The sequence below is a fragment of the Danio aesculapii genome, chromosome 4 (genome assembly GCF_903798145.1).
Source record: "Danio aesculapii chromosome 4, fDanAes4.1, whole genome shotgun sequence".
Classification (NCBI taxonomy): Eukaryota; Metazoa; Chordata; class Actinopteri; order Cypriniformes; family Danionidae; genus Danio; species Danio aesculapii.
The window spans coordinates 24,017,611-24,044,979 of record NC_079438.1 but is presented as its reverse complement, the minus strand read 5'-3'; the positions used below and the strand labels follow the sequence as shown (position 1 = coordinate 24,044,979).

Below are 27,369 nucleotides of genomic sequence, written 5' to 3'. Positions count from 1 at the left end.
AAAAGTGTTATTTGTGGTGTTAATTTACGTGACATAAACACCTGCAGTGTACCCTTGTGGTCAGAGTAAGGGTTATTACTGTGAGTTAACATAATTAACACTAGAAACGAGTTGTTGCCATTTCTGGTCGCTTCACCTTACTTCCTCTTTGATTCATGGCGGACGGCAGGCGGAGTGCATTCAAACAGGTAACTGTCATATTACTTATTTAACCACAAATATTCAATACTTTTTACATGCTTTATGTTTGTCAATGTTAAATTAATATTTATAAATATTCTAACCTTCAAGTTCTAACCACTTATTAATTTATACACGATAGACAACTCATCTGGAGCCACGAGACAAGCTGCTTTAGCGGGAAAATAAAGGTAACGTTAAACATTTTACAGTTAAATGTTTTAACGAGTTCCTATATTTGAATCGGGTTCAGTATTTGAGCCTATTATGAGAAATTGGCAGTAAAGATTCATTTAACCGCTTGAATTGTTTAAAGCGATTGTTTAAAATATCTGTAAAGCAGCAGCTGTTAATACTTAGCTGAACTTTAGCTTTGTGTGTAATCTAACGTTATTTATGTTCACTGTTCAGTGTGATTGATTTGTGGCGCGAGCAGTGAGGAGTCGCGGGCTGCCTGCACTCGCTTTCATCGGTGCTTTTAAACGGTGAATAACGTTATACGATTCAAGTGTACAGGTACAGATCTGCTTTTCATAATACGTTCAAAACAGACGCAAAATACACTCGCTGTAAAAGTTAGCCATGCTTGTTGACAAGAGGGGATAGCCAGTTCAGAAATGATTCTTCTTAAACCGGTTCTTTTAAGTGAATTAGTCGAACCAGTTCACTAAATTGAACTGAATCACTTGAAACGGTCAAACCACAAATTGCTTACTTTATAACCTGTCAGACACTCCGTTTCACTCAAAAATAGAGTATTTCGAGTTTCGCCTTATTCAGTAACCGTAACAGACGGAACTGCTGTGAAAAGAACTGACGATGAGCACGAATCGAGTAACGTTAGTGATTTTTGTGTAACGCTAGTGTATTCCCCATAATACAACGATCGAAAAATGCCAAGCTCAGAAGAGACGAACCAGAGCAGACTGTTATTGCCATTGTTTACCTAGCAAATTTCATTGTTGATTTTAAGGTAGTAGCCGAATAGTATTTATATAATATTGAAGTGCTGTTCTGTTGCATTGTATGAAAAGCTGGCTATTGTAGATAGAACTGTAAGTACTCTTAACTTTTGAAGATCTTTCATTAATACGTATAAGTGAAAAAAACGTGCTTTTTAATCTGTAATGTGCTTTTATACAAGTGTAATTTTTTTATACGTCGTCTTTGCTAACTATACTAGTTAGAAATTGGTATGTAGAATCCACCATATTAAAAAAAACAAAAGACAAGCAAAAAAAAAGAACGTTACTGTGTTGCTATTTTTAGAAAAAGAAAAACGTCATTTGCTTTTTACTTATTTATATGTACTATTCATAATAACATCCGCTTCCATATCACGTTAAAATGAAAATGAATACAAATAAACTTGATTTAATTTTACTGTCAAATTTGTGATGGATTCTTGTCAATAATAAAGTGATATATGTATTTTTCAACAGCTTCCATTATGTTGGTGAAAGTTCAATATCAAGGAGTGAAAAATATGTAAAATTGCTAGATTGTACTGGTCAGAGTTGTGCTTATTGAAGTCATAACCATCTATGTTTCTTGTTCTTCAGTGAAAAGCAAATTTGGATTACCAACAACTGTAGATCTTCAAGTTTTTGATGACACGGACACTAATGTAGAAGAGGACATCTTCCACGAGTTAATGGACAGCAGTCCACATTTATGCTTGACTAAGATGTTTGGAAGAAAATACTTCTGCTGGCCTGCCTGAGGGTAATTATTAAGAAATCTCTGGATATTCTTCAAATGACTCTGTTTTAGAGTAGTATAGGTCAGAATAGTTAGAATTAAGTAAAAATAAGACAACTGTAAAACTCATAGAAGAGCTTACTGAACAGTGAAGTACGTACTGAAATAAGAGGTTTTATACGTTCCTTGACTACTGCCATGTGTTTGTTTGGTGTAATATTGTAACCTAACAGCTTAAGTTCATGTGATGCCCAATGATGAAAGGTTGATCAAAATAATCTGTCAAAACCACTATGTTGAAAAACGTTTAGGATGATTGTGTATAATAAAAGCTATTAGTATAGCATTGTTTAAAATTAAGTTGAAATATAAGGTAAATTAATTGTAAACTAAAGAAAATATAATCTAAAGGGTAATAATAATGTTTTCCATTTTTCCATCAGTGATTTCACCCACAAGATTATCAACAACCAGCACATGTACTGATACAGTTTCACTCTCTTCAACGGATCATGAAGACCCTAAGCGAACAATGCAGAATCAATTGACAAGGGCCAGCTGCTGCTTGATGGTAGATGATGAAAGGGCAAAACAGGTATATGCATATGTTGTTTGTTATGGTTAATTTAATCATATACTAATTCACTTTATTATTTTACAAGTATACTTTATCAGTCACTTTATCAGATTGTCCAAGTTGCTTTGGAAAAGCAATCTGGTGGTGATGATGGTGATGAAGTGCTTGACAAATACAAGGTCACAAAAACTTTAAGGCACAGCACTAGACAGCAGCTAGTTAATATTGTCGTCAGTCACATGACAGAGATTCATGGGTAAGATTTCATTAAATATATGCAAGAAAAGCATGTTGATAAGTGAAAGGATTGGTAAATATGGCACTTTTTTTCAAAGATTTATTTTTTAAGTGTTAATGCAGCTATATTGTGGGTTTTGTCACTATTTCATGCGGCACATAATTGCTACTTGGCCCTATTCATAGATTTGACATATGCTCACACTTACCTTTTAAACATCATTGTAGTAATTATCAAAACTAACCGTAAAACATTTAAATTTGTGCATGATTTCTAATTTTATCAAACAACCTGGAAAAAAACTGTAGTTTTTAATCAATCTAATATGCTTCTTCCTTAGATTAATCAGGACTTTGGTCTGCTGTTCAGTGCTGAAACATCCAACAAGTTGCTTGAGAGGTGGGAAACCGCATTTAAGCACAGGATCATCGAGGCGAAATCTCTAACTTCAACTGCCGACGTTCATTGTCTTTTTCATTGTCAATTTAGGAGAAGGACAAGGATCTGAAAATGGTACGATTTCTAAGGATTTTGTAGTTTGAAATTTGCTTCAGTTTCTTTTGGATTTGTGAGCCTTAAGTGTGAATGTAGGCTTGCTTTATTTTAATATTAATATGTCTAACTTTTTATTATTATTCATTCAGGCTGGGATAGTGATTTGTCATCTGCCCTACTCCTTCTGCATCTCCTGCCTCCTCCTTCAGGGAGAAAGAAGACTAAGATCAGTCCAACAGAGGCTGTTGAACGACTTGCGCATTTCCACAAGATAAAACTCACAATATTTTAGAAAGTCTTTTCATTATTATTATTAAAGAGCCCATATTATGGGTTTTTGAAAATGCCCTTCCATGTAGTGTGTCACACAGCTCTAAGTGAAGTGAAATATCCAGCTATGGCTTAAATCTGTAAGTGTACAGTGTTTAAAATTATTGATTCATCTATAAAAGAGTCGACTCATAGTGCTTCAAACGAGTCGTCTTGATAACGAGTCTACGAAACACAAGCCTCGCCAGTAGTTACGCACGCAAACCCGGGAGATTCACACACACACAGACGCCGCCGGTCAAATGAAGTCATGCTGTGCTCAGATGGATAATATTGACAGTCTCTACCCAAAGATGAAACTGTGAAAAGTCAGTGGTTGAGGTTTATTCACTAGTGTAAGTAAGTGCGATTAAAATTGTTGCCTCGTTTACTCTAGCTTGCAAATTATGTATTTATTGTGTTTTGTTACTTGTTAACCTGGTACAGTACACGCGGTTACTCTTTATATTCTCATATCGCATGTAAGCCACGTTAAAAACGCGACGCGTTCCGCTTTGTTTACGGATTTAACGTTAAATGCTTTTGTGAGCTCGCGTTCCACTGCCGTTTGTCATTGCTATGGCCATCGTAAGCTAGGAGACAGGAGACTCGTGTCGATCTCCCTAGTTCTGAGGAGGAGCGTGATGTGTGTGTGTAAGAAAAAGAGCAGGTCGAGTGTGTGACGGCTAGGAGACAGGAGACGCGTGTCGCTCTCCCTAGTTCTTCTGAGGAGCATAATGTGCGTGCGCGTGCGTGTGTGTGTGTGAGAGAGAGAGAAAAAGAGCAGGTAGAGTGTGTGACGGCTAGGAGACTCGCGTCGATCTCCCCAGTTCTTCTGAGGAGGGTTGTGTGTGCGTGTGTGTGAAAAAAGCCTTACACTATGAGGCGTGTATGCACTGTGACTACTTTTATATTGTTGATTACCAGCTGGGCATTTCACTCTGTCTCGCGCTGAAGCCTGTCACTGTCAACCAATCGCAGCAGGCTGTTATTGGTCCAATCAGCGCAGATTAGCTTCGCGCTGAGGAGGGGGTTGGGAACAAATGAATCGCTGAACAATTCATATGGGAGTCGCTGGGATAATTAGGTAAAAATAAATGCAGATTATAAGACCATCAAAGTGTTTTTTGACCTTGCATGCATATTAGACTGTTGTTGGAGACCCTTACAACCTACATATGACCCTATTTCATGTATAATATGGGCTCTTTAAGGTTGGTAACCATAATGCGATGCTGTAAAATGTACCTGTTGAAACTTTTTAAAAAGTCAATACATTTAGTTGAATGCTGTTGAAGAATGTACATTACATCTTGGATGAACTGAGGGTTTATAAAAAAAATATATAAACATTTTTGTTGTAATTATTTTCCGTCACACTACACAATGAATGACATGAACACATTAAATTTTTGCACTTTGGGTAAAGGTGGTTTTGTTATTTTTAGTGTTTTCATTAATAAAATTATAAGTTTCCTAACTGGTTTCTTGCATTTAATTACATGTTTTTGGCTGTTTTTTGCAGTCTTGCACCAGCATTGAAGGCCATCTCAGTGAGAGGAAGGGCCACCAGCCATATCTACTAGGATCAGGAAGGATCAAGGGGAGGATCGACTATTTCTATGTGGTTATGGACAAACATCTCATCCTATGTGCAGCTCCTTGAGTGCTGTTGATGAACTCTTTAAAGACTATGTGTTCATCTTGACGTACGAGGAAGCACTTGTCATCATATTTACCTTTCTCCAAACTACGGTCTACAATATCGATGTGGCCTACCAGTGAGTCACCCAGGGTAAAGGAACTGCATGCAAAGCTTTTACACTAAATGTTTCTTTTACAATAAAGTGTGTCTGTTGTCAAAGCTGGCAAGCAAGCAGCACCTCATTAAGACACTTACCATTTTTGACACTGAAAATGCTGTACATTTCATATTGGTTTAACTGTGCGTTTAGGATGCATTGTTAAAAATAAAAGTTTAAACTGGTACACTGTTCTGACAATTTTTTTTAAATGATCAATGCAAACTGTCCTGTAATGCAATGAACAATCTATATAACTAAAAATACATTTAAATATCAACCTAGGTATGTATGAGCACTATATTATTAGTGTTAAGAAGAACACTCTTAGTGTTAAGCTATTAACACTGTGAGTGTAGTTTTAACATTTACTTTATGCAAATAGGGAAAGGGAGTGGAAAACACAGAGTTAAAGTTAACACTAGCAGTGCTTTTTTTAACACTATGCAAGTGTAAAAAAAATGTACTCTTTTTCAAGTGTAAATTTAACTCAATTCAGTGTGGACCTATATAAACACTAAAGAAGTGTTAAATTTCACACTTTGAAAGTGAAATTAACACTTCAAAATTTGCTGTGTAAGCACAGCGTAGTGCTAGAGAAAGGATTAACTTTTGGGACTTGAATGGATGTTCTTACAGAAAAGATGAAGATAAAGGTTGTTATAAGGAGCTTTATCAGTAGCTCTGATACACGTGGTTGCATAGCACTCGCTGTGGCCGTGGGTGACATTGACGCGCACCTCTCAAAAAATGTCATGCGTACGCATAGCGCAAGCTCTGAGATTGGTCGGCTTGGTAACGCTGACGAGTGTGGGCGGAGGTGAGAGCCGCTCGAGCGCGAAGCAGCGGGTGTTTACAAGTGTGGAGTCCCATGAAGGAGCTCCGGATGAAGACTGTTGTTTTGTGTTTACCTTTTCATTAAAGTTGTTGCACGTCCACTGGTTCCTGCCTCAAAATGAGCGAATTTGAGCCACTTGCTCATTAAGGAAGCGTTCAAAACACCAGCGAAAAAACTCAACACAGAGAAACATAAACACCTACTGTCAGCTAGCGTTTCGGAAGTGTATTGCAGAGCAACAGAAACAGTGCGCAGAAGTATAAGTGCACGGCTACTCGCAAGGCTTGCGCCGTGGATCACGCTGATCACTTGACACAGAAGTATAAACCAGGCTTTATTGTTCAACATTAACTGCAACAAGTTTCTTCTGGTTTTGTTGGAGAGAAACTAGACAGAATGCCTGAGTCTAAAAACGGCAGCATAGCTGACCTTGGATTTCTGTCAAAATATGGTTTCAGTGCCCTTGCATTCTTCATTACCTTACCCCAATCCCTGTACAGCCCAATAAACACATCCCAATCTCAACCCTTTTCTCTGCCGTTCAGCGTTGTGACTCCGCCCCCTTTACCAGATTACCCACAATTCTCTTCTCCCAGATTCACATAAGTAGTGTATACTTTTCTTTAAGTAAAAATGAAACAATGTATAAGTAATTATTTTTGGACAAATCAATAACCTGTTCTGCAGACACAGCATGCACTCATTGGTGCCAGAGGGCTGATTGCTGGCAGTTTAAAGTTTGATGCCACCTTGTCGTTGCATGTCCAGATTGGTACACAGAAGAGTTCATAGCTGTTACAGCTATTCTTTCGTAGAGGCAATATCGTAGCCTATGAGGTCTATCCGAGGCGTGATCATTGCTGGTTGAAAACTTTACCCAATACCTCGCTGGGATGACTTGAAATACAGTCAGCTCTGGCAGTTTTTGTCAGCCTCTTAGTAGGCTTAATGTTCTGTTGAAAAGGATAGCTATGCTCCTGTTTCTTTAGCATGTGGCAACTTTCATTGAGCTCCTAAACATGCTGCAGGCTGGATTAACCTGTACCATAACATTCTTCAGAATGCGAGCAGAGTGCGTGTAAAAAACCTTCCATGGAAGCACCAGGCTCTCTAAAATGCAAAAGCAATTGAACGACGAGAGTGGGATTCGAACCCACACAGGCAGAGCACAGTGGATTAGTGGTCCATCCCTGCCGGAGGCTGGATTAACTTCTACCATAACATCCTTCAAAACGCTAAGAGGGTGCGAGTAAAACACCTTCCACGGAAGCACGGGGCTCTCTCAAACACCATAGCAAATGGTCAACGAGGATGGGATTCAAACCCACACAGGCAGTGCACAATGGATTAGAAGTGCATCACCCTAACTACTTGGCCACCTCATCACGTATGCGACTACTTCTTTGATGGAGGCTGGACTGCGGCACATATTTGTTTCTGCAATTCTGTATGTTTCTGCAATTATGTTCGGTAAGATGACTTTCAATTTTGCCATAACATGCTTCGAAGCACGAAGATGGTGCGAGTAAGATAACTTCCCCGGAAGCACCGGGCTCTCTTAAATGCACGACGAGGATGGGATTCAAACCCACGCGTGCAGAGCACAATGGATTAGCAGTCCATCGCCTTAACCACTCAGCCACCTCGTCACATATGCTGCCACTTTCCTGATGGAGGCTGGACTGGGGCACATATGTGGTCATGTATGTTTTTGCAACTGTTTTCGGTAAGATGACACTCAATTTTGCCATAACATGCTTCGAAGCACGAAGAGGGTGCAAGTAAGTTACCTTCCACGTAAACACCAGGCTCTCTTAAACGAATGACCAGGCTGGAATTCGACTCACACATGCAAAGCACAACGGATTAGCAGTCCATCGCCTTAACCACTCAGCCACCTCGCCGCGCACATATGTGCTCTCCTAATGGAGACTGGACTATGGCAAATACGTATGTTTTTGCAGCTATTTTCGCTAAATATCACATACAGTTTTGCCATAAACATCCTTTAAGACGCTGAGAGGTGCAAGTAAGAAACCTTAGACAGAAGCAGTTGCCTCTCTCAAAACAGTGAAACTATGAGGATGGGATTTAAACCAGAACTTGCAGAGTACAACATACTAACCTAAGCACTCGGCCACCTCGTCACGTGTAAGCACAGCGCAAGTGCAAGCTCTGAGATTGGTCGGCTTGGTAGCGCTGACAAGTGTGGGCGGAGGTGAGAGCCGCTCGAGCGTGAAGCAGCGGGTGTTTACAAGTGTGGAGTCCCATGAAGGAGCTCCGGATGGAGACTGTTGTTTTGTGTTAACCTTTTCATTAAAGTTGTTGCACGTCCACTGGTTCCTGCCTCAAAATGAGCGAATTTGAGCCACTTGCACATTAAGGAAGCGGTCAGAAAAAACAAAACACCAGCGAAGAAACTCAACACAGAGAAACATAAACACCTACTGCCAGCTAGCGTTTCGGAAGTGTATTGCAGAGCAACAGAAACAGTGCGCAGAAGTATAAGTGCACGGCTACGCGCAAGGCTTGCGCCGTGGATCACGCTGATCACTTGACACAGAAGTATAAACCAGGCTTTATTGTTCAACATTAACTGCAACAAGTTTCTTCTGGTTTTGTTGGAGAGAAACTAGACAGAATGCCTGAGTCTAAAAACGGCAGCATAGCTGACCTTGGATTTCTGTCAAAATATGGTTTCAGTGCCCTTGCATTCTTCATTACCTTACCCCAATCCCTGTACAGCCCAATAAATACATCCCAATCTCAACCCTTTTCTCTGCCGTTCAACGTTGTGACTCCCCCCCCCCTTTACCAGATTACCCACAATTCTCTTCTCCCAGATTCACATAAGTAGTGTATACTTTTCTTTAAGTAAAAATGAAACAATGTATAAGTAATTATTTTTGGACAAATCAATAACCTGTTCTGCAGACACAGCATGCACTCATTGGTGCCAGAGGGCTGATTGCTGGCAGTTTAAAGTTTGATGCCACCTTGTCATTGCATGTCCAGATTCGTACACAGAAGAGTTTGTAGCTCTTATAGCTATTCTTTCGCAGAGGCAATATCGTAGCCTATGAGGTCTATCCGAGGCGTGATCATTGCTGGTTGAAAACTTTACCCAATACCTCGCTGGGATGACTTGAAATACAGTCAGCTCTGGCAATTTTTGTCAGCCTCTTAGTAGGCTTAATGTTCTGTTGAAAAGGATAGCTGTGCTTCTGTTTCTTTAGCATGTTGCAACTTTCGTTGAGCTCCTAAACATGCTGCAGGCTGGATTAACCTGTACCATAACATTCTTCAGAGTGCGTGTAAGAAACCTTCCATGGAAGCACCAGGCTCTCTAAAATACTAAAGCAATTGAACGACGAGAGTGGGATTCGAACCCACACAAGCAGAGCACAGTGGATTAGCGGTCCATCCCTGCCGGAGGCTGGATTAACTTCTACCATAACATCCTTCAAAACGCTAAGAGGGTGCGAGTAAAACACCTTCCACGGAAGCACGGGGCTTTCTCAAACACCATAGCAAATGGTCAACGAGGATGGGATTCAAACCCACACAGGCAGTGCACAATGGATTAGAAGTGCATCACCCTAACTACTCGGCCACCTCATCACGTATGCGCCTACTTCTTTGATGGAGGCTGGACTGCGGCACATATTTGTTTCTGCAATTCTGTATGTTTCTGCAATTATGTTCGGTAAGATGACTTTCAATTTTGCCATAACATGCTTCGAAGCACGAAGATGGTGCGAGTAAGATAACTTCCCCGGAAGCACCGGGCTCTCTTTAATGAACGACGAGGATGGGATTCGAACCCATGCGTGCAGAGCACAACGGATTAGCAGTCCATCGCCTTAACCACTCGGCCACCTCGTCATGCATGTAGCCGCTTTCCTGATGGGGGCTGGACTTTGGCATAAATGTATGTATTTACAGCTACTTTAGATACAGATGACGTTAAATTTTGCAGCAACATCCTTCAAAACGCAAAGAGGGTGCAAGTAATACACCTTCCACTGAATCACCGGGATCTCTCAAATGCCAGTGCATTTGAGCGACGAGGATGGGATTCGAACCCACGCGTGCAGAGCACAATGGATTAGCAGTCCATCGCCTTAACCACTCGGCCACCTCGTCGCATATGCTGCCACTTTCCTGATGGAGGCTGGACTGGGGCACATATGTGGTCATGTATGTTTTTGCTACTGTTTTCGGTAAGATGACACTCAATTTTGCCATAACATGCTTCGAAGCACGAAGAGGGTGCAAGTAAGTTACCTTCCACGTAAACACCAGGCTCTCTTAAACGAATGACCAGGCTGGAATTCGACTCACACATGCAAAGCACAAAGGATTAGCAGTCCATCGCCTTAACCACTCAGCCACCTCGCCGCGCACATAGGTGTTCTCCTAATGGAGACTGGACTATGGCAAATACGTATGTTTTTGCAGCTATTTTCGCTAAATATCACATACAGTTTTGCCATAAACATCCTTTAAGACACTGAGAGGTGCAAGTAAGAAACCTTAGACAGAAGCAGTTGCCTCTCTCAAAACAGTGAAACTATGAGGATGGGATTTAAACCAGAACTTGCAGAGTACAACATACTAACCTAAGCACTCGGCCACCTCGTCACGTGTAAGCACAGCGCAAGTGCAAGCTCTGAGATTGGTCGGCTTGGTGGCGCTGACGAGTGTGGGCGGAGGTGAGAGCCGCTCGAGCGTGAAGCAGCGGGTGTTTACAAGTGTGGAGTCCCATGAAGGAGCTCCGGATGGAGACTGTTGTTTTGTGTTAACCTTTTCATTAAAGTTGTTGCACGTCCACTGGTTCCTGCCTCAAAATGAGCGAATTTGAGCCACTTGCACATTAAGGAAGCGGTCAGAAAAAAACAAAACACCAGCGAAGAAACTCAACACAGAGAAACATAAACACCTACTGCCAGCTAGCGTTTCGGAAGTGTATTGCAGAGCAACAGAAACAGTGCGCAGAAGTATAAGTGCACGGCTACGCGCAAGGCTTGCGCCGTGGATCACGCTGATCACTTGACACAGAAGTATAAACCAGGCTTTATTGTTCAACATTAACTGCAACAAGTTTCTTCTGGTTTTGTTGGAGAGAAACTAGACAGAATGCCTGAGTCTAAAAACGGCAGCATAGCTGACCTTGGATTTCTGTCAAAATATGGTTTCAGTGCCCTTGCATTCTTCATTACCTTACCCCAATCCCTGTACAGCCCAATAAATACATCCCAATCTCAACCCTTTTCTCTGCCGTTCAGCGTTGTGACTCCCCCCCCCCTTTACCAGATTACCCACAATTCTCTTCTCCCAGATTCACATAAGTAGTGTATACTTTTCTTTAAGTAAAAATGAAACAATGTATAAGTAATTATTTTTGGACAAATCAATAACCTGTTCTGCAGACACAGCATGCACTCATTGGTGCCAGAGGGCTGATTGCTGGCAGTTTAAAGTTTGATGCCACCTTGTCGTTGCATGTCCAGATTGGTACACAGAAAAGTTCGTAGCTGTTATAGCTATTCTTTTGCAGAGGCAATATCGTAGCCTATGAGGTCTATCCGAGGCGTGATCATTGCTGGTTGAAAACTTTACCCAATACCTCGCTGGGATGACTTGAAATACAGTCAGCTCTGGCAGTTTTTGTCAGCCTCTTAGTAGGCTTTATGTTCTGTTGAAAAGGATAGCTGTGCTCCTGTTTCTTTAGCATGTTGCAACTTTCGTTGAGCTCCTAAACATGCTGCAGGCTGGATTAACCTGTACCATAACATTCTTCAGAGTGCGTGTAAGAAACCTTCCATGGAAGCACCAGGCTCTCTAAAATACTAAAGCAATTGAACAACGAGAGTGGGATTCGAACCCACACAAGCAGAGCACAGTGGATTAGCGGTCCATCCCTGCCGGAGGCTGGATTAACTTCTACCATAACATCCTTCAAAACGCTAAGAGGGTGCGAGTAAAATACCTTCCACGGAAGCACGGGGCTCTCTCAAACACCATAGCAAATGGTCAACGAGGATGGGATTCAAACCCACACAGGCAGTGCACAATGGATTAGAAGTGCATCACCCTAACTACTCGGCCACCTCATCACGTATGCGCCTACTTCTTTGAAGGAGGCTGGACTGCGGCACATATTTGTTTCTGCAATTATGTTCGGTAAGATGACTTTCAATTTTGCCATAACATGCTTCGAAGCACGAAGATGGTGCGAGTAAGATAACTTCCCAGGAAGCACCGGGCTCTCTTTAATGAACGACGAGGATGGGATTCGAACCCATGCGTGCAGAGCACAATGGATTAGCAGTCCATCGCCTTAACCACTCGGCCACCTCGTCATGCATGTAGCCGCTTTCCTGATGGGGGCTGGACTTTGGCATAAATGTATGTATTTGCAGCTACTTTCGATACAGATGACATTCAATTTTGCAGCAACATCCTTCAAAACGCTAAGAGGGTGCGAGTAATACACCTTCCACTGAATCACCGGGATCTCTCAAATGCCAGTGCATTTGAGCGACGAGGATGGGATTCGAACCCACGCGTGCAGAGCACAATAGATTAGCAGTCCATCGCCTTAACCACTCAGCCACCTCGTCACATATGCTGCCACTTTCCTGATGGAGGCTGGACTGGGGCACATATGTGGTCATGTATGTTTTTGCAACTGTTTTCGGTAAGATGACACTCAATTTTGCCATAACATGCTTCGAAGCACAAAGAGGGTGCAAGTAAGCTACCTTACTTGTAAACACCAGGCTCTCTTAAACGAATGACTAGGGTGGAATTCGACTCACACATGCAAAGCACAAAGGATTAGCAGTCCATCGCCTTAACCACTTTTTTTTCTTTTATTATACCGTTCAAAATTCATACAAATCACTTATTTATACAGATTACACTTCAGACAAAACATTAAAAAGGTCCATTCTACATCATAGCTACACAACAATGTTTTTTTTCTCCACCTTCCTCTTAAACACATTCCACACATTTAAAAAAACTTTTACCTTTTTTGTTACAACTCTTCTATCCCATATTGCACTTTTCATTAACATCACAAGTACATTTATGAGTTTTTTATTATCACATTCTTTGTTCAGCCCCAACAGTAACAACTTTTCCCACTCAAGATTGTCGTCTCTTTCTCCTTTCAAAGTTAAAATCATGTTTTTGCATTTCTCATTAAAATCTTTTAACTCATTACAATATAAAAACAAGTGTAAGAATCCTTCATCTGCATCTTGACACACTATACATGTGAGACTTTCCTCCATCCCTATTTTGTTTAAAATGACATCTGTAAACACTGCTTTACTCCTGATAAAATGTTCCAAATTCTCCAGTTTTGACTGTACAAAATTGCCATTTATATTAGCCCATATGTTGTCTTCATTTACATCTTTTAACATCCGTATCCAGTACCGATTTGCACCAGGTTTCTTAAAAACCCCATCTCTAAAAAACCATAAATCATTTTCACAGTACAATCTTTCAAATCCCACCATTTCTCTCCAAATCTTACACTCACATTTTTACTTGGTTTATTTTCTTCCATATTTTCTATTCTTGTTAACCATTCTGCAGGTATGGCATTTTTAATTATGTCGTATTCCTTTTTTAAGTCTTGTCTATTAAAATCCTCCTTCGCTTTATCCATCACATCAATAACATACTGCACCGGTAAGAATCCTTCCTTAAATTCATATAAAATATCCCTTACTCTTGTTATTCCCACCTCCCACCATTTCCTTAAAAAACACCACTTTCTCTTGATTAAGAATGTCACTGTTTAAGAATAAAGGCTGATTTAAAATGTTCTCGCGTCCTTGTATATTAAAATGTACACAAGTTAAAAATTTCCCCCATGCTCCAATCAATTCTTTATAAAAGTCTGGTAGACCCTCTGTCATAAATGTTTTCATCCTCATCCATAAAATATTATCTCCCATATTAAAATTGCCACTTTTACTTAAAAAATATTCCATTAATCTTTTCCATGCTGCCTTATTATCTTCATCCAAATATTTCCTTACCATTTTCACTCTTAAGCTGTTTTTTCTTTGTTCCACATCTATTAAACCTAGTCCCCCTTTGCCCACTTCTCCAATCAACGTTGCGTATGCTATTCTTGGAGGCTTCCCTTCCTATAAAAAATCTAAAAAACATTTTTTCAGCCTTTTTTCCATCCACAGTGGCATTGATGACACATATAAAATATTCCATAATTTAGAAACCATTAAAACATTCAAAATTAAAACCCTCCCCTTCAAAGTTAAGGACATTAACTTCCAAAACCTCCGCCTTCTTTCAATCCCTCCTAACATTTCCTCCCACATAGTTACTTCTGCTTTCTTTTCATCCCTCCCAACTACAATGCCTAAAATTTTAATTTCATCCATTTCCTTGAACGTAAAATGTCCAGATAAAGCCTCAGTTCCTCCAAATCTCAAATATACTGTTTTATCTTCGTTTATTTTAGCTCCTGAACCCTTGCAAAAATGTTGTACCGTTTCCATTGCTTGCTTTACACTTGCCAGATCTTGTAGTATTAATGTAGTATCATCAGCATATTGAAAAATTTTGTTCACTCCCCCCTCTACCTCTATTCCTTTTATTCGTTCCTCTTGCTTCACAGCTAATCCCAGTGGTTCTGCAACTAAGGCATATAAAAGTGCAGATAACGGGCAACCCTGTCTGATTGATCTTGTTATTTTAAAACAGTCCGTTAAAAAACCATTGCATTTTATCCTGGTTATAGCTCCTCTATATAAAATCTGAACCCACTTTATAAAATTTTCCCCAAAACCAAAACTCTGTTCTTCTGTCTTGAGTTGTTGTTTTGTCCTCTGACTGTATATTGTCTCCTTCATACATCTGTCTGTCTACCTGCTGCTCTACCTCCTCCTCCTCTTCCCCCATCCAACATTCACATTTAATTAAAATCTTATTACAATCCGGGCACTTCACCGCATCGCAATCCCTTGTGAAATGCCCCCTTTCCTCGCACTTAAAACACTTAAAATCTGGACAGTCTTTCACCACATGATCTGGGCTCATGCACAGCCTGCAAGTTTTCACCTGATGGCTGTGCATCACCCTTAAGTATTGTGGTCCTTCAGCTGTCTCTATTCTTGTGCTGTACGGGAGGGACGCCACTTCTTTGGGGAATCTGGTTTTAACAAACCTCGTCCCATCTTCAATATCTGTGCCCGGATAAAACCTTCTTTTAATTTTTGAAATGGGACAAACTCTCCAATTATCCAATTTGTCTAAAATATCTATATCAGCAACATAGACAGGCAGATGCGTGAAGGAGACAACACAATCGTGGTTTTGTAGCCTCTTTACTGTACAGTTTATCCCTTTAATAGTCAATCCGTCTGTTAACACATCAGCATCTTCCTCTCTTTCAAGTGTTACTTCATATTCCTTGTTTTGTTTTGGTCTTACAGCCAAAATCTTTCCATCCCCAATCCTCTCCGTCACTGCTTTAATTAAATCCATTGCTCTCATCTCAGTTGTTTGTCCCATATCCACTGTTACAGTTGCTTCTTTTAGATAAATCCTTTTCCTTGCTTCCTTCTCCGATCGGTTTGTTTCTCGTTGTCGTCTGTCCAGTCCATTGTCATTTGCCTTCTCAAATCCGTCCACCATTGCCAGGTCTGTCACCGTAGATCCGTCCATTGCAAAAAAAAATAGGAATAAAAAACACTCCTCCCGAACAGCTCACGCTGCTGGGAGGATAAACTAAACAAACTCAAAAAAAGTTTAACAAAAATGTATTTGAGTCAAAAATAAAACTAAACAGAAGAAAATGTGGTGAGCCTCTCTCACTAACTGCAGCCAAACACTTCCTGGAATGTACCACTATCACAAATGCACAGGGGGGTATGGCCGTATGCGAGAGCAGCCGTCAAGAGTTGGCTATTTAAAAATAGGCGCAGCACCAGGAGCCGAGTGCCGCTCAGCTTGCCTTGACACAGCACCGACAGAAACAATGCCCTTGGCCCCTCAATAGTTTACCTCTTTTTTATATTTTTTTATTTATTTATTAATTTTTTTGCCAAATGAAGGAATTCAAAAAGCTTACAGCACCTGGTATTCCCAGGCGGTCTCCCATCCAAGTACTAAGCAGGTCCAATCCTGCTTTGCTTCCGAGTTCAGATGAGATCAGGCATTGCCGGGGTGGTATAGCCGTAAGCAAGAGCAGCTGTCAAGAGTTGGCTATTTAAAAATAGGCGCAGCACCAGGAGCCGAGTGCCGCTCAGCTTGCCTTGACACAGCACCGACAGAAACAATGCCCTTGGCCCCTCAATAGTTTACCTCTTCTAGGGGTGTGATTCTCGCTTTGGGTGCGAGAGGTCCTGGGTTCAAATCCCGGACGAGCCCTTGCAGCTGTCTTGTGTTTTACAGGGAGGTATTATGGCTTTCATAAAAACTTCTTTCAAAGAAAGAAAGAAAGTTTGTTAGCAGATAGTATCACCACGTAAAACCTTCCCTGCACAGTGGCTTGCTGTTCTAGGAGAATGATTCTCGCTCATGCCACGAGAGCTCCCAGGTTCAAATTCCGGGCGAGCCCGTACAGTTGTCTCATGTTTTATGAGGGCGTTGAGGTTTTAGACAGAGGCCGTTTTCAGAGAATGCCGGTTTGACAGCAGATAGTGTTGCCATGTAAACTTGTTGCTTTTAATTGGCTCGTTGGTCTAGGGGTATGATTCTTGCTTCGGGTGTGAGAGGTCCTGGGTTAATTTACTGGACGAGTCCTTGCAGTTGTTTTTTGCTTTGAGGGACAGCTCGGCTTTCACAGAGGCCTGTTTCAACACCAGTTTATGAGCATTAGATAGCCTATAAGAAGGGTTTTGTTTCCATGGTGTAATGGTTAGCACTCTGGACTTTGAATCCAGTGATCCGAGTCCAAATATAGGTAGAACCTCTTCCATCTCTCCTTGCTTCAACTCAGTGAACTTAATGAGACCAATTTCAATCACACCAATCAGTGAGTAGTTCTGATACTATAGGCTGAGATAGCTGTTTGATGCTATCATGATCCTCCTTCAGCAATCACTTATGTAACGTTATGTGTGGTTTTGCCATGCAGCATAAATCTGTGAAACTGATGAGATCAATTTACTCACTGAAACAGCTGGACAACAAAAATTTATAAGTAAACGAGTGACTCAACTTGTCGGTCTGGGGCTGCGAGTCTGGTTTTGGGTGGGAGAATTCACGCACAAGCCCTGCTTCAACGCATGAGATTTTGAAGGTATGTACTGACTCAATTGTTACATAAAGATTTCGAACCATGCACTGCTTCTGATGCCATGTGAAAGCTTCAAGGCTTAGTGGCTCGTTAGTCTAGGGGTATGATTCTCGCTTTGGGTGCGAGAGGTGCCGGGTTCAAATCCCGGACGAGCCCTTGTAGCTGTCTTGTGTTTTACAGGGGGGCATTATGGCTTTCATAAAATCTTCTTTCGAAGAATTCCAGTTTGTCAGCAGATAGTATCACCACATAAAACCTTCCCTGCACAGTGGCTTGCTGTTCTAGAAGAATGATACTCGCTCGTGCCACGAGAGCTCCCAGGTTCAAATTCCGGGTGAGCCCGTACAGTTGTCTCATGTTTTATGAGGGCGTTGAGGTTTTAGACAGAGGCCATTTTCCGAGAATGCCGGTTTGTCAGCAGATAGTGTTGCCATGTAAACTTGCTGCTTTTTATTGGCGCGTTGGTCTGGGGGTTTGATTCTTGCTTCGGCTGTGAGAGGTCCCAGTTTCATTTACTGGACGAGCCCTTGCAGTTGTTTTTTGCTTTGAGGGACAGCTTGGCTTTCACAGAGGCCTGTTTCAACACCAGTTTCTGAGCATTAGATAGCCTGTAAGCGGTGTCTTGATTCCATGGTGTAATGGTTAGCACTCTGGACTTTGAATCCAGTGATCCGAGTTCAAATCTAGGTGGAACCGCTGCCTTCTCTTCTTGCTTTAAATCAGTGAAATGAATGAGACCATTTTCAATCACACCAATCAGTGAGTAGTTCTGATACTATAAGCTGAGATAGTATCACATGCCATGTGAAAACTTCATGTTTTAGCGGCTCCTTGCTCTAGGGGTATGATTCTCGCTTTGGGTGCGAGAGGTCCCGGGTTCAAATCCCGGATGAGCCCTTGCAGCTGTCTTGTGTTTAACAGGGGGGCATTATGGCTTTCATAAAATCTTCTTTCGAAGAATTCCAGTTTGTCAGCAGATAGTATCGCCACATAAAACCTTCCCTGCACAGTGGCTTGCTGTTCAATTCAATTTTTTTTCAATTCACCTTTATTTGTATAGCGCTTATACAATGTAGATTGTGTCAAAGCAGCTTCACATAAAAGGTCACAGTAAATAGGAACAGTGTAGTTCAAGGAACAGTGTAGTTCTGTTCTAGGAGAATGATTCTCGCTCGTGCCACGAGAGCTCCCAGGTATAAATTCCGGGTAAGCCCGTACAGTTGTCTCATGTTTTATGAGGGCGTTGAGGTTTTAGACAGAGGCTGTTTTCAGAGAATGCCGGTTAGTCAGCAGATAGTGTTGCCATGTAAACTTGCTGCTTTTTATTGGCTCGTTGGTCTAGGGGTATGATTCTTGCTTCGGGTGTGAGAGGTCCCAGTTTCATTTACTGGACGAGCCCTTGCAGTTGTTTTTTGCTTTGAGGGACAGCTTGGCTTTCACAGAGGCCTGTTTCAACGCCAGTTTCCGAGCATTAGATAGCCTATAAGAAGGGTCTTGTTTCCATGGTGTAATGCTTAGCACTCTGGACTTTGAATCCAGTGATCCGAGTCCAAATATCGGTGGAACCTCTTCCTTCTCTCCTTGCTTCAAATCAGTGAACTGAATGAGACCATTTTCAATCACACCAATCAGTGAGTAGTTCTGATACTATACGCTGAGATAGCTGTTTGATGCTATCACGATCCTCCTTCAGCAATCACTTATGTAATGTTATGTGTGGTTTTGCCATGCAGCATAAATCTGTGAAGCTGATGAGATCAATTTACTCACTGAAACAGCTGGACAACAAAAATTTATAAGTAAACGAGTGACTCAACTTGTCGGTCTGGGGCTGCGAGTCTAGTTTTGGGTGGGAGAATTCACGCACAAGCCCTGCTTCAACGCATGAGATTTTGAAGGTATGTACTGACTCAATTGTTACATAAAAATTTCCAACCATGCACTGCTTCTGATGCCATGTGAAAACTTCATGTTTTAGTGGCTAGTTGGTCTAGGTGTATGATTCTCGCTTAGGGTGTGAGAGGTCCCGGGTTAAAATCCTGGACGAGCCCTTGCGGTTGATTTTTGTTTTGAGGGACAGCTTGGATTTCACAGAGGCCTGTTTCAACACCAGTTTCTGAGCATTAGATAGCCTGTAAGAAGTGTCTTGGTTCCATGGTGTAATGGTTAGCACTCTGGACTTTGAATCCAGTGATCCGAGTTCAAATCTCGGTGGAACCGCTGCCTTCTCTTTTTGCTTTAAATCAGTGAAATGAATGAGACCATTTTCAATCACACCAATCAGTGAGTAGTTCCGATACTATACACTTAGATAGCTATTTGATGCTCCCACGGTCCTCCTTCAGCAATCACTTATGTAACATTATGTGTGGTTTTGCCATGCAGCATAAATCTGTGAAACTGATGAGATCAATTTACTCACTGAAACAGCTGGACAACAAAAATTTATAAGTAAACGAGTGACTCAACTTGTCTGTCTGGGGCTGCGAGTCTGGTTTTGGGTGGAAGAATTCACGCACAAGCCCTGCTTCAATGCATGAGATTTTGAAGGTATTTTGTGACTCAATTGTTACATAAAGATTTCCAACTATGCACTGCTTCTGATGCCATGTGAAAGCTTCGTGTCTTAGTGGCTCGTTGGTCTAGGGGTATGATTCTCGCTTTGGGTGCGAGAGGTCCTGGGTTCAAATCCCGGACGAGCCCTTGCAGCTGTCTTGTGTTTTACAGGGGGGCATTATGGCTTTCATAAAATCTTCTTTCGAAGAATTCCAGTTTGTCAGCAGATAGTATCGCCACATAAAACCTTCCCTGCACAGTGGCTTGCTGCTCTAGGAGAATGATTCTCGCTCGTGCCACGAGAGCTCCCAGGTATAAATTCCGGGTGAGCCCGTACAGTTGTCTCATGTTTTATGAGGGCGTTGAGGTTTTAGACAGAGGCCGTTTTCAGAGAATGCCGGTTAGTCAGCAGATAGTGTTGCCATGTAAACTTGCTGCTTTTTATTGGCTCGTTGGTCTAGGGGTATGATTCTTGCTTTGGGTGTGAGAGGTCCCTGTTTCATTTACTGGACGAGCCCTTGCAGTTGTTTTTTGCTTTGAGGGACAGCTTGGCTTTCACAGAGGCCTGTTTCAACGCCAGTTTCCGACCATTAGATAGCCTATAAGAAGGGTCTTGTTTCCATGGTGTAATGCTTAGCACTCTGGACTTTGAATCCAGTGATCCGAGTCCAAATATCGGTGGAACCTCTTCCTTCTTCCTTCAAATCAGTGAACTGAATGAGACCATTTTCAATCACACCAATCAGTGAGTAGTTCTGATACTATACGCTGAGATAGCTGTTTGATGCTATCACAATCCTCCTTCAGCAATCACTTATGTAATGTTATGTGTGGTTTTGCCATGCAGCATAAATCTGTGAAGCTGATGAGATCAATTTACTCACTGAAACAGCTGGACAACAAAAATTTATAAGTAAACGAGTGACTCAACTTGTCGGTCTGGGGCTGCGAGTCTAGTTTTGGGTGGGAGAATTCACGCACAAGCCCTGCTTTAATGCATGAGATTTTGAAGGTATGTACTGACTCAATTGTTACATAAAGATTTCCAACCATGCACTGCTTCTGATGCCATGTGAAAACTTCATGTTTTAGTGGCTAGTTGGTCTAGGTGTATGATTCTCACTTAGGGTGTGAGAGGTCCCGGGTTAAAATCCTGGACGAGCCCTTGCGGTTGATTTTTGTTTTGAGGGACAGCTTGGATTTCACAGAGGCCTGTTTCATAACCAGTTTCTGAGCATTAGATAGCCTGTAAGACGTGTCTTGGTTCCATGGTGTAATGGTTAGCACTCTGGACTTTGAATCCAGTGATCCGAGTTCAAATCTCGGTGGAACCTCTGCCTCTGCTTCTTGCTTTAAATCAGTGAAATGAATGAGACCATTTTCAATCACACCAATCAGTGAGTAGTTCCGATACCATACGCTGAGACATCTATTTGATGCTACCACGGTCCTCCTTCAGCAATCACTTATGTAACATGATGTGTGGTTTTGCCATGCAGCATAAATCTGTGAAACTGATGAGATCAATTTACTCACTGAAACAGCTGGACAACAAAAAATTTCAAGTAAACGAGTGACTCAACTTGTCGGTCTAGGGCTGCGAGTCTGGTTTTGGGTGGGAGAATTCACGCACAAACCCTGCTTCAACGCATGAGATTTTGAAGGTATGTTGTGACTCAATTGTTACATAAAGATTTCCAACCATGCACTGCTTCTGATGCCATGTGAAAGCTTCACTGTTAGTGGCTCGTTAGTCTAGGGGTATGATTCTTGCTTTGGGTCCGAGAGGTCCCGGGTTCAAATCCCAGATGAGCCCTTGCAGCTGTCTTGTGTTTTACAGGGGGGCATTATGGCTTTCATAAAATCTTCTTTCGAAGAATTCCAGTTTGTCAGCAGATGGTATCACCACATAAAATCCTTCCCTGCACAGTGGCTTGCTGTTCTAGGAGAATGATTCTCGCTCATGCCACGGGAGCTCCCAGGTTCAAATTCCAGGTGAGCCCGTACAGTTGTCTCATGTTTTATGAGGGCGTTGAGGTTTTAGACAGAGGCCATTTTCAGAGAATGCCGGTTTGTCAGCAGATAGTGTGGCCATGTAAACTTGCTGCTTTTTATTGGCTCGTTGGTCTAGGGGTATGATTCTTGCTTCGGGTGTGAGAGGTCCCAGTTTCATTTACTGGACGAGCCCTTGCAGTTGTTTTTTGCTTTTAGGGACAGCTTGGCTTTCACAGAGGCCTGTTTCAACACCAGTTTCCGAGCATTAGATAGCCTATAAGAAGGGTCTTGTTTCCATGGTGTAATGGTTAGCACTCTGGACTTTGAATCCAGTGATCCGAGTCCAAATATCGGTGCAACCTCTTTCTTCTCTCCTTGCTTCAAAGCAGTGAACTGAATGAGACTGTTTTCAATCCCACCAATCAGTGAGTAGTTCCGATACTTTACGCTGAGACAGCAATTTGATGCTACCACGGTCCTCCTCCTTGAAGGAATTCAAAAGGCTTACAGCACCTGGTATTCCCAGGCGGTCTCCCATCCAAGTACTAACCAGGTCCATCCCTGCTTTGCTTCCGAGTTCAGATGAGATCAGGCATTGCCAGGGTGGTATGGCCGTAAGCGAGAGCAGCTGTCAAGAGTTGGCTATTTAAAAATAGGCGCAGCACCAGGAGCCAAGTGCCGCTCAGCTTGCCTTGACACAGCACTGACAGAAACAATGCCCTTGGCCCCTCAATAGTTTTTTATATTTTTTTTATTTATTTAGGAATATTTTTGCCAAATGAAGGAATTCAAAAAGCTTACAGCACCTGGTATTCCCAGGCGGTCTCCCATCCAAGTACTAACCAGGCCCAACCCTGCTTTGCTTCCGAGTTCAGATGAGATCAGACTCGTCTGATAGAGAATAGAGGATGCTGGGCAGCCAGCAAACAGTGCATTACAGTAGTCCAGCCTAGAAGTCATAAAAGCATGGACTAGCTTTTCTGCATCTGAGATGGATAGCATACTTCGTAACTTAGCGATATTTCTCAGATGAAAGAAAGGAGTTTTTGTGACATGGGATATATGATTTTTAAAAGTTAAATTGCTGTCTAATATGACACCCAGATCTTTTATAGTAGAGCTAACGCAAACTTTGTATCCCTCTAATTGTAGGTCGAGTTGTGAGATCTGCTGTGTACAGGATTTAGGCCCAATAAGTAATAATTCTGTTTTGTCTGAGTTTAAGAGAAGATAATTGTTGGTCATCCAGTCTTTAACATCTTTAATACACTCAGTTAGCTTGGACAGTTTAGACGTCTCGTCAGGTTTAGTTGAAATATATAATTGAGTATCATCTGCATAGCAGTGAAAGCTGATCCCATGTCTTCTAATAATGTCTCCCAGGGGTAGCATGTATATTGTAAACAGCAAAGGGCCTAAAACTGATCCTTGAGGCACCCCGTATTTTACTGGGCTGATTTGTGAAGGCTGTCCATTAATATTCACAAACTGGTAACGGTCAGATAAGTATGACTTAAACCATTGTAGGGCATGTCCCTGGACACCTGTAGACTTTAAGCGATTAATAAGGATATCATGGTCAATGGTGTCAAATGCTGCACTAAGATCGAGTAGAACTAATAGCGAGATGCACCCTTGGTCAGCAGCTAAGAGTAAATCGTTGGTTATTTTCACTAATGCAGTTTCTGTACTGTGAGGAGGTCTGAAACCTGACTGAAACACTTCAAAAACATTGTTGGTCTGCAGAAAGGAGCATAATTGAGCAGAAACAACTTTTTCTAGTATTTTAGATATAAATGGAAGATTTGAAATAGGCCTAAATTAGCTAAGTTGCTGGGGTCCAGTTGTGGTTTCTTAGTAATAGGTTTAATAACAGCTAACTTGTAAGGATTTGGAACATGGCCTAAAGATAAAGAAGAGTTGATAATGTTAAGAAGAGGTTCAGGTAGCAGGTAGCAATTCTTTCAGTAACTTTGTTGGAATTGGGTCCAATATACACGTAGCTGATTTAGAGCTATTTATAATTTTGTCTAGCTCTTCCTGTTTTATGATTTTAAAGCACTGTAGGTTATTTAGATTCAGAGACGTGTTTACTGGATCTGAAGTATAAGGCGGTGCAGAAAGTTTAATATCTCCTATTTTCTGTCTAAAGCCTTCTATTTTATCTCTGAAAAAATTCATGAAGTCATCACTACTAATTTGCGGTGGAACGTTTTGTTCCAAAGATGACCGATTATTTGTTAATTTAGCGATGGTGTTAAATAAGAATCCAGGATTGTTATGATTATTTTCTATCAGTTTGCGGAGGTGCTCAGCCCTGGCAGATTTTAAAGCCCTCCTATAGCTGGACATACTGTCTTTGTACGCAATTCTAAAAACTTCTAAATTAGTTATTTTCCATTTACGTTCCAGGGCACGGGTTGCTGTTTTTAGAGCGCGGGTTTGACTATTATACCACGGTGTAGATTTATTCTCTCTAGCCTTTTTTAGTTTGATGGGTGCCACAGTATTTAAAGTGCTAGTAAAGATGGCATCCATACTGCTGGTTACTACATCAAGGTCATTTGCGTTTGCGGGTGCATTTCGAAGTAGAGAAAGATCAGGTAAGTTATTTATAAATTCATCTTTAGTGGACGGAACAATAGTTCTACTAGGACGATATATCGGAGCGGATCTGCTAATTTCAGGTAAACACAGCTTATATAGTAAGAGGTAGTGGTCTGTAATATCATCACTTTGTGGTATAATGTCTACATCAATGACCTCAATTCCATAAGACAGAATTAGATCTAGTATATGCTTTAGGCGATGAGTTGGACCAATAACATTTTGCTTTATTCCTAGTGAGACCAGCAAGTCCGTAAACGCGAGCCCTAATGTGTCGTTAGCGTCATCTATGTGGATGTTAAAGTCTCCTACAATTAGTATTTTATCAGTTTTAACTAGTAAGTCAGAGATAAAATCAGAAAACTCTTTTAGAAAATTGACATAGGGTCCTGGGGGTCTATATATGGTGATTAGAGCGAGAGATAACAAAGGTTTTTGCATAGTGTTTGGAAGGACAACATTAAGCGCTAGTACTTCAAAGGAGCTAAATATAAGTCCGTTTCTCTGATTAACATTAAGAATATCACTAAAGATTGACGCGACTCCACCACCACGACCAGTTTGACGAGCCTCATGCTTATATAAGAATCCTGGAGGAGTTGCCTCATTTAAACTAGTATAGTCATTTTGTTTCAGCCAGGTTTCAGTGAGACAGAGTGCATTAAGATTGTTATCTGTTATTATTTCATTTATGATAAGTGCTTTAGGTGCTAGTGACCTGATGTTTAGGAGACCAAGCTTCATGAAGTTTGTATTTTCACTTTTTAGTGTTTTTTCTGGTTTAATTCTTAATAGATTATTTCTGGAGCACACAGTACGTTTGTTTCTTGATCTAATAATACGAGGAACAGACACAGTCTCTATGTGGTTAGCTAGGTATGCATTACTGATATTTATGTGGGAGGAATAGGAGTCTGTGTGGCTAAATTGCGAATTTTGTGAATTTTTACTTACTAGTCAGATAGAGCGAAGTGTTCTGGAGATGTTGTCCGACAGGAGTTCAGCTCCAGCTCGACTGGGGTGCAGCCCGTCAGCGCGGAAAAGCCTAGGACGCTCCCAGAAAAGATTCCAGTTATTGGCAAAGAGCAATTTCTGTTCTTCACACCATGTTAATAGCCATTCATTCAGAGCAAAAAGTCTACTGAACCTTTCATTTCCTCGGCGGTAGGTAGGAAGCGGTCCAGAAACGATGATCTGCGTGGCGGGCGAGGTGCGTCGAACCGTCTCGATCAGGCTCCTGAAGTCCTTCTTCAGGATCTCCGTCTGCCGGAGCCCGGTGTCGTTCGTCCCCACGTGGAGGACGACGGCACCGAGGCTCTCGGCAGCGCTCAGGATAGTAGGTATCTGTGCAGAAATATTCTTAACTCGGGCACCAGGGAAGCAGAAAGTGCGTACTTTGTTACCTTTGGAGGAAGTGGAGCGGACGTGGCGCACGATTGAGTCGCCAATGATGGCAACGTCGCGACCTGTCTCGCGGAGAGGGGCGAAGCGGTTCTCCGTGGGGATCTCGAACACCGGAGGAGGAGACGTTCTGCCCCGGGACCGGGTAAGCACCTTACGCGGCTGCACCCAGGGGCCGTGGTAGCCGGGTGTCGGCGTGAACGACGCCTGGGCGAACCGCGTCCTCGGTGCGCTGGGCCTGGACAGAGAAGCACACGGGGTTGATGAAACTGGGAGATTGTCGTTGTATCGAACACTTACCTCAGACGAGCGAGTACGGGTTAAGAGCAGAGCCCTGATGCCCTCTCGCTTCGTCTCCAGCGAGCGAATCTGGGACTCCACCGCTTCCAGCTCCAGCTCCAGCGCCTCCATCGATGCCTCTCCTGCACTCAAGGACAGACACGCAAGCGACATTGTACAAGGTGAAGAGCAAAGCCAGAAAGTGAGAAAATAAGTGAGTGAAAGAGGTTGGTAGCTTTAGCTGACCAGCGGTGCTAGCAGGCTAAAGCTACAAACACCAAGCGGATGCTCGAGAGACAGAACGTTTAAAAGTAGATTTGTTTGTAAGAGTGTGTTAGGGGATTGTTCACCCCAAGTAGGAGAGATAAATATTTAGCGAATGAGGAGGTATTTTATGATAAAAATGTAAATTGCGAATCTAAACTCCAAACAAACGCAGCAAACTCCAAACAAACGCAGCGAGGCTACCGTCAGGTGACAGTGACGTCACTCGAGCATGCGCATGATGTGAAATGCGCAAAAACTTAGCAACCGCCTAGCAACACCTTAGCAACTGCATAGCAACCACCTAGCAACACCTTAGCAACCACATAGCAACCACCCAGCAACACCTTAGCAACCGCCTAGCAACCACCTAGCAACACCTTAGCAACCGCCTAGCAACCACCTAGCAACACCTTAGCAACCGCCTAGCAACCACCTAGCAACATCTCAGCAACCGCCTAGCAACGACCTAGCAACACCTTAGCAACCACCTAACAACAGCCTAGCAACACCTTAGCAACCGCCTAGCAACACCTTAGCAACTGCATAGCAACCACCTAGCAACACATTAGCAACCACCTAGCAACACCTTAGCAACCGCCTAGCAACCACCTAGCAACACCTTAGCAACCGCCTAGCAACCACCTAGAAACACCTTAGCAACCGCCTAGCAACCACTTAGAATGACACTAACTCTGGGTTTTCCAGCACACTGGTAAGAAAACGGCCGGTTAGCTCAGTTGGTTAGAGCGTGGTGCTAATAACGCCAAGGTCGCGGGTTCGATACCCGTACTGGCCAAATTTTTACTCTCTTATGCCTCAGATGCACTTAAGGGC

The 27,369-nt window shown here is 42.2% G+C and overlaps 17 non-coding genes and 1 pseudogene across 17 annotated transcripts; 11 read left to right on the top strand and 7 right to left on the bottom strand.

Moving 5' to 3' along the window:
* The first annotated feature begins 2,449 nt into the window (after positions 1 to 2,449).
* Positions 2,450 to 5,328, top strand: LOC130223486 (uncharacterized; annotated as a pseudogene).
* Positions 5,329 to 6,943: 1,615 nt separating this feature from the next.
* LOC130224252 (U4 spliceosomal RNA) lies at positions 6,944 to 7,084 on the top strand. Its single transcript, XR_008837319.1, has one exon. It is a non-coding gene; the product is annotated as a U4 spliceosomal RNA (small nuclear RNA).
* Positions 7,085 to 7,707: 623 nt separating this feature from the next.
* Positions 7,708 to 7,789, bottom strand: trnas-gcu (transfer RNA serine (anticodon GCU)). The gene has a single exon. It is a non-coding gene; the product is annotated as a tRNA-Ser (tRNA).
* A 1,401-nt stretch (positions 7,790 to 9,190) lies between these two features.
* Positions 9,191 to 9,331, top strand: LOC130224187 (U4 spliceosomal RNA). Its single transcript, XR_008837257.1, has one exon. It is a non-coding gene; the product is annotated as a U4 spliceosomal RNA (small nuclear RNA).
* Positions 9,332 to 9,943: 612 nt separating this feature from the next.
* Positions 9,944 to 10,025, bottom strand: trnas-gcu (transfer RNA serine (anticodon GCU)). Its single transcript has one exon. It is a non-coding gene; the product is annotated as a tRNA-Ser (tRNA).
* A 179-nt stretch (positions 10,026 to 10,204) lies between these two features.
* Positions 10,205 to 10,286, bottom strand: trnas-gcu (transfer RNA serine (anticodon GCU)). The gene has a single exon. It is a non-coding gene; the product is annotated as a tRNA-Ser (tRNA).
* A 1,402-nt stretch (positions 10,287 to 11,688) lies between these two features.
* On the top strand, positions 11,689 to 11,829 carry LOC130224230 (U4 spliceosomal RNA). Its single transcript, XR_008837298.1, has one exon. It is a non-coding gene; the product is annotated as a U4 spliceosomal RNA (small nuclear RNA).
* A 594-nt stretch (positions 11,830 to 12,423) lies between these two features.
* Positions 12,424 to 12,505, bottom strand: trnas-gcu (transfer RNA serine (anticodon GCU)). Its single transcript has one exon. It is a non-coding gene; the product is annotated as a tRNA-Ser (tRNA).
* Positions 12,506 to 12,684: 179 nt separating this feature from the next.
* trnas-gcu (transfer RNA serine (anticodon GCU)) lies at positions 12,685 to 12,766 on the bottom strand. Its single transcript has one exon. It is a non-coding gene; the product is annotated as a tRNA-Ser (tRNA).
* Positions 12,767 to 16,253: 3,487 nt separating this feature from the next.
* On the bottom strand, positions 16,254 to 16,372 carry LOC130224046 (5S ribosomal RNA). Its single transcript, XR_008837147.1, has one exon. It is a non-coding gene; the product is annotated as a 5S ribosomal RNA (ribosomal RNA).
* Positions 16,373 to 17,514: 1,142 nt separating this feature from the next.
* On the top strand, positions 17,515 to 17,586 carry trnap-ugg (transfer RNA proline (anticodon UGG)). Its single transcript has one exon. It is a non-coding gene; the product is annotated as a tRNA-Pro (tRNA).
* A 468-nt stretch (positions 17,587 to 18,054) lies between these two features.
* Positions 18,055 to 18,126, top strand: trnaq-uug (transfer RNA glutamine (anticodon UUG)). Its single transcript has one exon. It is a non-coding gene; the product is annotated as a tRNA-Gln (tRNA).
* Positions 18,127 to 18,255: 129 nt separating this feature from the next.
* Positions 18,256 to 18,327, top strand: trnap-ugg (transfer RNA proline (anticodon UGG)). Its single transcript has one exon. It is a non-coding gene; the product is annotated as a tRNA-Pro (tRNA).
* Positions 18,328 to 19,578: 1,251 nt separating this feature from the next.
* On the top strand, positions 19,579 to 19,650 carry trnaq-uug (transfer RNA glutamine (anticodon UUG)). Its single transcript has one exon. It is a non-coding gene; the product is annotated as a tRNA-Gln (tRNA).
* Positions 19,651 to 20,061: 411 nt separating this feature from the next.
* Positions 20,062 to 20,133, top strand: trnap-ugg (transfer RNA proline (anticodon UGG)). Its single transcript has one exon. It is a non-coding gene; the product is annotated as a tRNA-Pro (tRNA).
* Positions 20,134 to 21,248: 1,115 nt separating this feature from the next.
* Positions 21,249 to 21,320, top strand: trnaq-uug (transfer RNA glutamine (anticodon UUG)). The gene has a single exon. It is a non-coding gene; the product is annotated as a tRNA-Gln (tRNA).
* Positions 21,321 to 22,482: 1,162 nt separating this feature from the next.
* LOC130223910 (5S ribosomal RNA) lies at positions 22,483 to 22,601 on the bottom strand. The gene has a single exon (XR_008837019.1). It is a non-coding gene; the product is annotated as a 5S ribosomal RNA (ribosomal RNA).
* Positions 22,602 to 27,257: 4,656 nt separating this feature from the next.
* On the top strand, positions 27,258 to 27,331 carry trnai-aau (transfer RNA isoleucine (anticodon AAU)). The gene has a single exon. It is a non-coding gene; the product is annotated as a tRNA-Ile (tRNA).
* Positions 27,332 to 27,369: the final 38 nt, after the last annotated feature.